Source organism: Enoplosus armatus, chromosome 17 (genome assembly GCF_043641665.1).
Source record: "Enoplosus armatus isolate fEnoArm2 chromosome 17, fEnoArm2.hap1, whole genome shotgun sequence".
Classification (NCBI taxonomy): domain Eukaryota; kingdom Metazoa; phylum Chordata; class Actinopteri; order Centrarchiformes; family Enoplosidae; genus Enoplosus; species Enoplosus armatus.
The window spans coordinates 18,654,539-18,665,439 of record NC_092196.1 but is presented as its reverse complement, the minus strand read 5'-3'; the positions used below and the strand labels follow the sequence as shown (position 1 = coordinate 18,665,439).

Below are 10,901 nucleotides of genomic sequence, written 5' to 3'. Positions count from 1 at the left end.
AGAAAGTCTTACAGTTAAGGCAACCTCGTAAAAATTTGGCCAAAAGAAGAAAAAAAAAAAAAGAGTCATATCATACATAGGCAGTTTATCAAGAAGTTACATTCGCAATACAAATATCCAGAGAGAACCACAGGTAATAACAGCAGTGAACTAGCAGTGGAACGGACACCTCCACCTTGATTAGAAATGCTCTCTGGAGTGCCGTCTTGTTTCCAAGTTATATTTTATACAACAAAAACCTCTTCAGCTATAAAATTAACATGATTGAGCAATTGAACAGGGTCTGCCCTGAGCTGAGTAAAAAGATTTACACGGTGCATGCTGCTTGCAGACACACTTCACTGTACATAAAATTAGTGGACAGAAACTTGATTTTGAAATTGGTTGCAGCGAACACAAATCTCTTGCTGGCATGTTTAAAAGTTATATTCAGCATTTACTAAAAAACAGCTGCCTTTATAAAATAACTTACAATGATGCTGAAAGGTCACTACTACTTATGTAATACAATGCTTTCTTTCAAACAAGACAGCGCAAAAGAAATCAGATGCATTCTGCATTATCATTTTTGAAAAGAAACAGTCATTGTAACAAATCAGCATCATCTCTCATCCAAGGAAGTTATGCAGATTTGTAATACTCTGGGTAAGTCTGAGATTTAAAAAACTGAAAATGCTGATACTGTACAAGGATGTCAACGTTTGACAATTTCACTTATCGCAGATGAAAAATGGACGGAGTGCAGTCATGACAAAAAAGCGACTTGCTGTATAACACAATTAACCACTATGTTTATAACCAACTTCTATGAGACTATACATTTATGGTGCTATGATGACTTATTCTTCACCTTGCAGGCTAGAATAATGTAATTCAATTATAACTTATCACTACAACAATTATACACTGATTGTGCTGACAAAAAAGAGCTGGAAGACTCGTGAATTTGTGAATTTTCATGTTGAAAAACATTAGAAATAGTGATATAAACAGCATTATCTCTTGCAGTGCTTTTTTAATGGCGGCTAAACAATTGACATTTAAGAGGCATCTGTCAACTGTCTTGCTGATCATGTACCAACCACAGATTCAGCTGATCGAGCTTGGCACAGAGAAGTGAGTCCACATCCTGTAAGCTGAGGGACGGTTCGTCTTTAGGAAAGCACCCTCGTCTTGTCCTGGAAGATGAAATACCTGCCTTAGCAAAACCAACAAGTGGCTTCTTTGGTTTTCTGGCCTCGCCGACCTCCAGGAACTCCAAAAAACGCTTGACACGCCTCTGCCCAAACCAGGACTCAGAACCATTCCGCCGATTGAGAGGCACCTCAAATATGGTCTCCAGCCGGCTGAAACATGAGTAATGAATTCCAATCAATGAGCGAGTACAGGAAGTTATGGTAGTACGTTGCATGTTTTTAATAACAAGTGATGCACGAATGCTACCTTTTCATACCCAATACAGACTACAGAACCCTAAATATCAGCTGATGCAGCTTATTTAAGTAACAACACAACAACACATTCCTCTGCTGCCCCCCTCTGGTCAAACTTCAACAGTTTCTTAGTTTTGTCTGTGACGTGTTTTCATCAAGGCTGCACCCAAGCCCACTTTATGCGTATGCATATGTCCAGTAACACAGCATAGAGCCATAAATAAACTTGGTTTTGCTGTTCAAAAGTCTAAAAGGGAAACGGTGGTGAAGCTGCAAAATATTTGTTAGAGACTCATGGCTTGTTAACCTTCATGAAATACTTAGTCTGTGTCTTTGACTGTAAATGCATGTTAAATGATGCATAGAAACACTATGTTGTAATGTTGACCTTACCTTTCAGGAGGTTTGCTGAAATTCTTATTGGTGTAAATTTCCTCCAAACTAAACTCCTTCTTTTTCAGCCTGTGATGTAACATAAGGGAGAAAAACACTGTTGCAATCAGTCTGAATATTGATCAGCGAGTGTTCAACAGACGGCATGCATTGACACGGACATAAATTCACTTTCAAATGGTAGGGCAGAGTGTGGCTCAATAGAGTTTGTCCTACTTTCAAACGCAAACATAATATGGAGGCAGAAGAAAGACTTCTGCATGATTACTTAACTTGTTAAATAGTAAGGACGAGTTTGATTTTGCTTCAAATGATCAAACATGACCTTGTATATTCATAATCAGTACAGATGTTCCTTTACTGAAAGGGTGCATCTATAAAGACCTTACAGATCTTTGCAGTGTTTGGTAATCAGCCAGACGGGGAGCACTAGCTAGAAAACTGTTGCTTAAGATTTCCCTAAACTTGCCAGACGTGTTACTATTCACCATCTAGGCAAATAATGTTATATATTACTAATATTACTACTACTAAGTACTATGGCAATGATCAGAACTTGCCATGGTTACCCGTGTCAGGTACCCCCCTAGCTAACTCTGGCTGTCTACCTGAACTTCCTTATTTTGCTTATGGGGAAGGAGGTCAAGAGGAAAGAGACATCCATTTGATTGGTTGAAGTCAACAATGAGGCAGAAATACAGTAAAAGACCCTCTTGTAAGTGACAAGTGCATAAATAAATGCAGCACATTCAGTGATTTTAGAGCAACTAAGTTAATGCTAAGTTAATGCTAAAAGCCCTGCAACAAGAAAAACAAACATGTCTTTGAAACACTGGAGTTATAAAAAACACCAAAGCAATAATAAGATAACTGACACTTAGGTCATGTGATGACACCTGAGCCAGCTCCATTCGCTGATGAAGGCTGCGAGATGCAGTTAAAAGTACCAAAATAACTTGCAACCTTTGAGTTGAGTCATTTGTCACACATACCATTCCCTACGTATAGAGCGAACTTCCATGTGCATGTGTATGCGGTATTTACCTGACAAGTTTGGGCAGGCCCATGGGTGTCAGGTTGTTCTGAGGTTTGGGTAAAGTTTTCCGAATTCTGATAGACGACACCTTCCCTCGTTCCTCATGCTTTTGCACCACCTGTGATGATTAAAAAAGAAGATAAGCAACCTAAATCATTCTCAAAGCATTATGAAATACAGCTGTGACGAAAGTGGCTGTGAAGTTGAATCAACACCTCTCAAACAGTTTCAACAAAAACGGAATATTGTACCTTTATGAAGGAAGCATTTAACTGAGCGTAAATGCAGACAAATACATTTAACATGCATGTAATAACAAACTAAAGATAAATGTCAGGTCTCTGAACTGCTTATTTTAGTATAACAAACAGTCCAAAAATCAAAAGGGATTCAATATAAAATAATGCACAATAAAATCTGTAGTTAGTACGACATATTACCCTTGCATAAGATAATGTGTACCTTGATTTCAGAATCAGAAAAGGCCTTTTCTTCTCTCAACCCTACATCTTCAAACTCCTGACTGGATGAGCTTGTGTCCTCGCCATCATCTTCCTCTTCACTCTGTCGTCTTCTCTCACACTCCAGAGGATTCCCACTGCAAAGAAGCCAAGAGTGAATATCAGCACAGCGTTAAAACATTCAAGCATCTTATTACAGATTTTAAAAAAGTGTGTTACCTGCAGCTAGAGTCCAACGTAGCACTAGAGGAGTCGATTCTTTGGAGGAATCCTGGAAGGCGCCATGTGGAGGAGCTCAATGACGAAGAGGAGCTGGGAGAGGAGACGTGACTGGAAGTGCTGGGGCTGGCAGCAGCTCCTCTGCTGTCAACTTTCTTAGAAAGGAAAGCCAGGGGGCTTGAAAGGAAACAGGAAGCAAGAGCTGAGAGGGAAGAGGTGGGAGAAAGTGCAAGACTAGGAGACAGGTGTTGGGTGACACTGTCATATGGGACAGATCTTCTGGATGGGTACACCTCCTTACGAAGGCAGAGAGGAGCAATCTCCCTCTCTACTTCTACACTGCAGACTGTGTGTCGACGAGCACGGCGCAGGGATTTGTGGGCATGATGGACAAAAGGAGTGTGGGAAGACTGATGCTGGTGTGGTGTGTGAATCCTGCTGTGATGGGGTGAATGCAGAGAAGAAGTCCAATGCGTGTCATGAGAACAAAGGGAGGGGATCTCTGGGCAAGAGTAGCTGCGTAACAGGCGCCTTGAAAGGCTATTTTCTGATGAGCATCCTGCTGTAGCCAGGTCTGTATCATCCATAGTGACGGAGTTTGTCACCTCTTCACCTTTACGTGTCCTACTATGCAAAACCCTGCATTTTCTCCTTTGGTTATCTGTTCTCCTTGGCTTAATGTTAACCCTTCTAGCACTAGACCTTAACCTCGAGACACTGATGCTGCTCTGGTTACTGGCTTCAGCAGTGGGACATACCTCATCTACCACAGAAGAAGTACTCTTTTCTTTCGAATCCACTAATTGCTTAACTTCATTACTTAATTGTACATAGCAGTCTAAATGAGGAAGGGAGGGTGAAGGAACAAGTTGGTGATCACTTTCAAAAGGTGTCACTTCAAAATATACAGGGTCCATTGAGATTTTACCATTGCCTTCTTGAGACTGGTTTTCTTTGGCTATCAAATTAAGGTTATGGATACATTGCTTTGTCTCTTGAGTCCCACCTGACACAGATGATTTAACAGCACCACTAAAACCCTTTTTAAGTCTCTTGGACGGCTGGTTCAGCTCCATTTTCCTGCTCTCCTCTGTTTGAACATGCTGAGAGGTATTAAAATCTGTGGACGTGACTTCTAATGGCTCCATTGATAGTGCTGATGAGGTAGAAACCAAAGTGCTGTCTGTTTCTGTAGTCAAACTCGCTTGGTTTGGCGATTTCCGTTTTCGTGGTTTCTTGTTTATATTCCTGCACTTGCTTGTGCTCTGGAGATGGTTTAGATCAGGATGGACAAGGACTTCTGATAACGACTCCTGCTCTGCTTGTTTTGTAGAGGTGAATGCCACCGTGGTTTCAAGAGCCATACTGTTATCAATGTTTACATCAGGTTTACCAACACCTGTTCTTGTCTTCAGTCTTTTGCATGAACCACTGGGCTTCACCTTGCTGCTGCGCTTTTGGTTGTTCTCTGACACACCAATGCTTTTATCCAGTGAGCAAACCAACATTGGAACAGAGGAACTTTCAGTCTGTGTGTTTAACACTGTTTCATTTATTGTAGTAAGCACTTCTTGTCCACCTTTTCCTTTCTTATTTGCTCGTGTTGAAACAGCCGGTCTTTTTCTAGCAGGCTTCACAATTTCTTCCCTTTCTGCAATGGTATTTGTCGACACAACTTCCTTTGTTATTGGTCTGCGTACTCTCAATACGACACTATCTGAAGCCACATTTAATAGCTTCCGTTTTATTGTATCCTTTGTACATATATCTGCAGTCAATCTTTTCCTCTTCACTAAGTCTTGGGAATGACAGTCCAGTTTCAGGCCCCTCTTTGCTCTCCTAAGACCTGCAGCTGAATAGGTTTCAGGGTTTAGGGGACACTCCAGCTGCTGAATATCCAAAGTAGGCTTCAGTGTCCTTCCATTGGCACCATCACGGTCATTTAAGTTATTTCGGAGGTTTTGGCAAACCAAGTGACAACTTTCTTTTTTCCTGCCATCATCATCATCATCATCATCATCACCATCAGGCTGAAGACAATCAGAGTAAGGCTGAGAATAAAAGACTGAAGAAGATAATGACAACGTTTTGTCAGCTTTGTTTGATTTGACTGAATTCACGTGAGAAACCTGCTCATCAATAACCTCTGGGTAAGACTGTTTAATTGCGACATTAGATGTTAAAGTCTTAGAGGTAACTCTCTTTGCTTCAGATCGATTTCCTGTACATCTCCTAGGCAGTGGTTTCAACCAGACAGCCAGTTTGCCTTTCTGGTCCTCCACAGCAGTAGATATCTTTAACTTTGATTTATTTGAGGCACTTACACTGACAGAGGGCCGTAACACTATAGAGGACCTAATAACGGACGTAACTTCTGAAATTTCCTCAGAAACAATGCAGGATAAGGGACTGTGTTGGAAAGGCACACAATCGGGTGGGTTTTTTTCCTTCTGAGTTATTGCACATTCATCTGCCCGTTCAGAGCTGTGTGTTGACAACTCCACATCAAACGATAATTTTTTTGAATATTTAAGAGCAACAGTTTTTGCATTTTGTGCACCTTCTGCTTCACTGAGCCTCTGCTGATTAGCTTTAGCGTCCTGATTCCCATTCTCACTTTGTGCTTCTGGATGAAACATATCACTTTGCTCTGAGTGTTCAACATCAGACGTGTCATCAGCCTGTAGCTCACACTCGTTGACTTTGTCTGGATGGTCCATGGATGGTGGAGGACTGTTAGCTTTGAAGAGTTTAACAGGACTCATTACTATCTCCGTGAAACTGGCCATCTTCGACTTGAATGACTGAAACAAGGGGCCGATCTCCCATCCCTTTGGGGCAGATGCACCTTCACAAGTGTGTACAACAGCCAGTCCTCCGCAAGTATCCATGTCAGATTTAGTGGTGTCAAGATTCTGAGTGGTACTGTCAAACTGCTCAACTACATTTTCTGCAGCAGAAACACTCTCCCGTGGGCTTTCCTTGTCCTTTTGCCTATAATAAAAATGGAAAAGGGAAATTAAACTTTCAAACACAAATCACAAGGAAAAAACAGTGTCTCATGAAAGCATCAATATCTCGAGTCAATACAAGATCTTGTCTCATTCATATTACCACTCACTAGTTGCCCATTCTTGAAAAAAAACGCATAAACTGTTAACATCTATGCCCCTTTTCCATGGTACTGTTGGTCATATGGATATCTACTATACATGCCTATATCAGAAATAGTTTCTTATTCATAGTTATTCCAATATACAATTAAAATTTGCACATGCCTAAAAAGAATGTTTGAGTGAGCAGAAAATACTTCCATATCAACTAAATGATTAAAATTTAGCTATAACACTTACTTATTTTGCCGCTCTGCTGCAAAACTAAAATTGAATCCATCCTGCAAAATAAATAAACATTTTATAGCTTTTTAAAAGAAAATTCAACAGTGTTTGGCTGAGCATTGATGAGAAACCTGCGTATCAATAACCTCTGGGTAAGACTGATCATTGTAACTTCAGATGTTAGTAACTTTCTTTCCTGTTCTCTTCTTTTTGAACATGCTGAGACATATTGAAATCTGTGGACGTGAGTTCTAATGGCTCCATTGATAGTGCATTCTCTATTATCTGCAGTCTAAGCTTTAGTGGGTCACATCAAGACCCTTGATTGCTCGTCTGTGTCAGATGCAGCAGACCGTGAAGGAGGATTAAAATCACTCAATTAACCCTCACACCCAGTTTACTGTACAGGTCTCCAATGTTGGCATACACAGACCCACGGTACAGCTGCTGCATGGATTAGACACTGAAAGCTTCATTACATGAAAAACACCATAAAGGGCATGCAAACAGACTGCAAAATAGAGATTGAGATACCAACAGAGACACAGAGAGGGTCGAGTGGGAGAACATCTAGAGTATGGAATGATAAAACTGACCTCATTTTGCTTCTCATGTCCATGTGTGCTTTCAACTCTTGGCTGCTTGGACTGTGACACCTGAACATACAAATCAGAGATGCATGGGTGCTGCATGACACGTTTTATTACTGAAGAGAATCTAAACAAGAGTTAACAAGTTAAACTCCTACCATGCTCTTTGTGGGGGACGGATTCTGTCGGGATGGTCTCTGAGCTTCTCCGATGTCTGTATTGCTCTGCTTTTTGGGACTTTGTGCTCTGATCCCTTGAATGCGACCACTCCTTCTGTGTCCAGATATTCCATCATTCGCACAGCTGTGAATGTTTCAAAAATCAGTGAATTTAGCCAAAAAGCAGCATTTTCTTTCAAACAGATTGAAAAAAAACAGTACTGTAAGCCTTAACGCACAATGCATTACTATCTGTACGAGGGGTGTCCCGATCATGTTTTTTTGGCCCTGATCCCAATCTAAGTCCTTTACTAAAGGGTATCTGCCGACACTGATACTTTTGTTTACCTCAATGTTGACATGTATCTGACACATTGAAATAGCAGGTGTAGCCTTCTAAACTTGCCACATCTTATTTTTTCACAAGCTACTTGATCTACTGAAGGTCCTGATTCAAAACTATAAAGTTGATAAACTTCAATTATTGATAGCATATGGATGAAGACCATCCATTTTGTTGGATTCTACAAAAAACACAAAACACACCCTTGCTGTTACAGAGTGATGCTTATTTTACCTGAAACAATCTTTGGCTGAGTACAGACACCAGCTGCAGAGAGCACAATGAGCCGACAACAAGTTTCGATTTCAAAATGAGACGCTGCATGCTGTTTTGTGCACTGCTCTTTGCTTTGAGAACAGATAACAGATTAGTTTCTGTATGAGTTTAGCGAATTGGATATGCAGTGAAGTGCTTTCACTGTAGAGTTCAGCTGTCATTAAGGAGAGTGCACTGCACACTGCAGCACTAGCAGGCTGAGATGGACAAAAAACAGTTAAGTACGGTAAAGAAAGGTTTTCCCTTAGGTGTTTTGTGGGCAACTGAATCTGCACCATGTATAACTGTATACCTGATAAATTCTAAGGGAGAAAATACATTTCCCTAATATCAGTACAGATGGATATGATCAGCTATCAGCAGAATTTCCATATTGTGTACTCATAACGTCTGCAAAACCTAAATAATTCAGTCCATAAAGAAAAAAAAGGTCAAAAAACAAGGAGGGGAAAACACACCTACAGCAAAAGAAACCAAAAAGGTGCCAGGACAACTATACCTGGGAGTGATGGAGGAAAGGGGGAGGAGAGGTGGAGGTTCACTGTGGGGAGGTGCACTACAGAAACGATTTGGGGGAATAGCATCTTCATCCATTGGACAAACTATCTGAGGGAGTGGGTCAGAGGGATAAGTCAACATCCCCTTGCTCTCTTTCTCTCCTTGTCAGTCCTTCTCTGTAAATAACAATGGAAAAAACCAAACATGCAGGGTATCATATAAGTATGAAAGCACTTAAAAATAGGTACTAAAAATAAGGCTTCACTTACTTTTCTGATCTCTGGGATGGGGGGTTTATTCTGAAATGGAGAATAGTGAGAGTTTTTTTTTAAATTTCCTTATTGTGAAACAACTCGGGACACAACAAATTATCAGCACAGTATTACACAGAGTAATGTAACGTAATGTGATAAAGGCTGGGGGGGGGGGGGGCAATCCTAAGTAAAACTTTAAATAAACATTTAGCATTTAGCAAGTAGACAATAGTAGAACAATAGTATATAAGTATATTTGTGAGGTCATTCATGGGAATTTGACATATTATATTAGAGTAACACACAGGCACAGTCAATCTGGTTGAGAGGAATGTCTTTCATAATCAATAAAAGGTTTATAATAATACATTTATTGATATAACACCTTTCAAAACCAAGTTACAAAGTGCTTTTACTTGTTCTGTAGTAGTAAAAGGTTTTACAATTTCATTGGTTTCTAAACCAATTTTGTCAATTTCTCTACCGATACGAAACGGAATTAATTACATTTACGTATGGCGGAGGTTATTGGCTATCGTGCAAATGTGGGTTTTAATCAGGATTTAAGATTGAAGAAACGTCCTTAATAAATCAAATCAATATTAATATTACAGTCATAATTAGCTTGGTTGGAAGAAAAACATTGTGACATTTCTAAATTTGGGCTTCCAGTCTTTGCCAGTCATTGTCGTTGGCACATCATCATGCGCTACAGTCCGTAAACGCAACGTTAGCGGCATCTAATAACCTTACTAATTATGCTGAAGTTAGCTAACGTTATCTGGGAAAGTGGAAATAGACCAGGTTTTATAGCTATCGTTAATTAAATACGAATGCATTGCAGTGAATGTTTTCAATCAAACGGAAGCGGCGGTTCGATCAAAACTGAGCGAGGTCTACTTGCTGGAATGGACACTGTCTCATATTCAAACTTTTCTATATGAGCTAACGTATGCTTACATTAGCTAACGTTATCGTATCTTGCACAATGCCAATAATAAAAAATAATGAGAGTTAAATATTTTAGCCACCTCCGAGCAGAGCTTTATTTTAACTCCGTTAACAGTGCATGGTTTGGCCAACACTGATATTCATCCAGTGTGTATCATAACAGTTAGAGTTTCTGCACCAGGGAATAGCCGTAGCCGGGAGCTGTCATATCTCCTTATGCTCGGGTGCTTTTTATGGGATAACTGGACATATCCTCATTTCGTAGTTCAGTTGCATACGGTTATCGTGGCTAAATAACGGGAAACAAACTTACCAGAAACCTTTAGCTGGACCGCAGGATAGTGTTCCGACCTCACCGTAAACAAGACATGCCGGACGGCGCCCTACAGCGACTCGGAGATGTATCCGTTTTTACAAATCCAACAACCAGACAGACGGATCATCCAATCACAGCACGAGTTTATTTTCCGCCCGGAAAAGCCTGACCAATTAGAGGAGATTTTGAGACGTCGTAGGTGGAGGGCAGCCAATAGGAGAGCGAAGACAAATGTCTCATAAAAATCTTTTTAATGTCCTCGGGTGACCTAGTATCTTAAAAGACCTACATTTTATTAAGTGAAGGCGTTGAAATTATAGTCTGCAATCAAAATTCATCAGGTGATTATTTTTCGATCCATTGTTTAATCTGCAAAACATCAAAATATCCTACAGCACAATGTGATGTTATCAACAGTCTGAAATCTAGAAATATACAGAAAAGCAGCAAATGATCACATCTGGCAACCTGGAACCATCAAATGTTGGGCATTTTCGCTTGAAAAGTACTTCAATGATTATCAAAGTAGCTACCGATTAATTTTCTTTTCATCAATCAATCAATCAATCAATCAATCGATCAAGTAATTGCTACACTCTGAATTGTACCGCTAATATTTATAATTTGTCTCATCA

At 40.1% G+C, this 10,901-nt stretch overlaps 1 long non-coding RNA gene across 1 annotated transcript; it reads right to left on the bottom strand.

Annotated features, from left to right (window-relative positions):
* Positions 1-8,800: 8,800 nt before the first annotated feature.
* LOC139299640 (uncharacterized) lies at positions 8,801-10,334 on the bottom strand. The gene is made up of 3 exons (XR_011598837.1): positions 10,264-10,334; positions 9,015-9,044; positions 8,801-8,921 (listed from the first exon to the last, which is right to left on the bottom strand). It is a non-coding gene; the product is annotated as an uncharacterized lncRNA (long non-coding RNA).
* Positions 10,335-10,901: the final 567 nt, after the last annotated feature.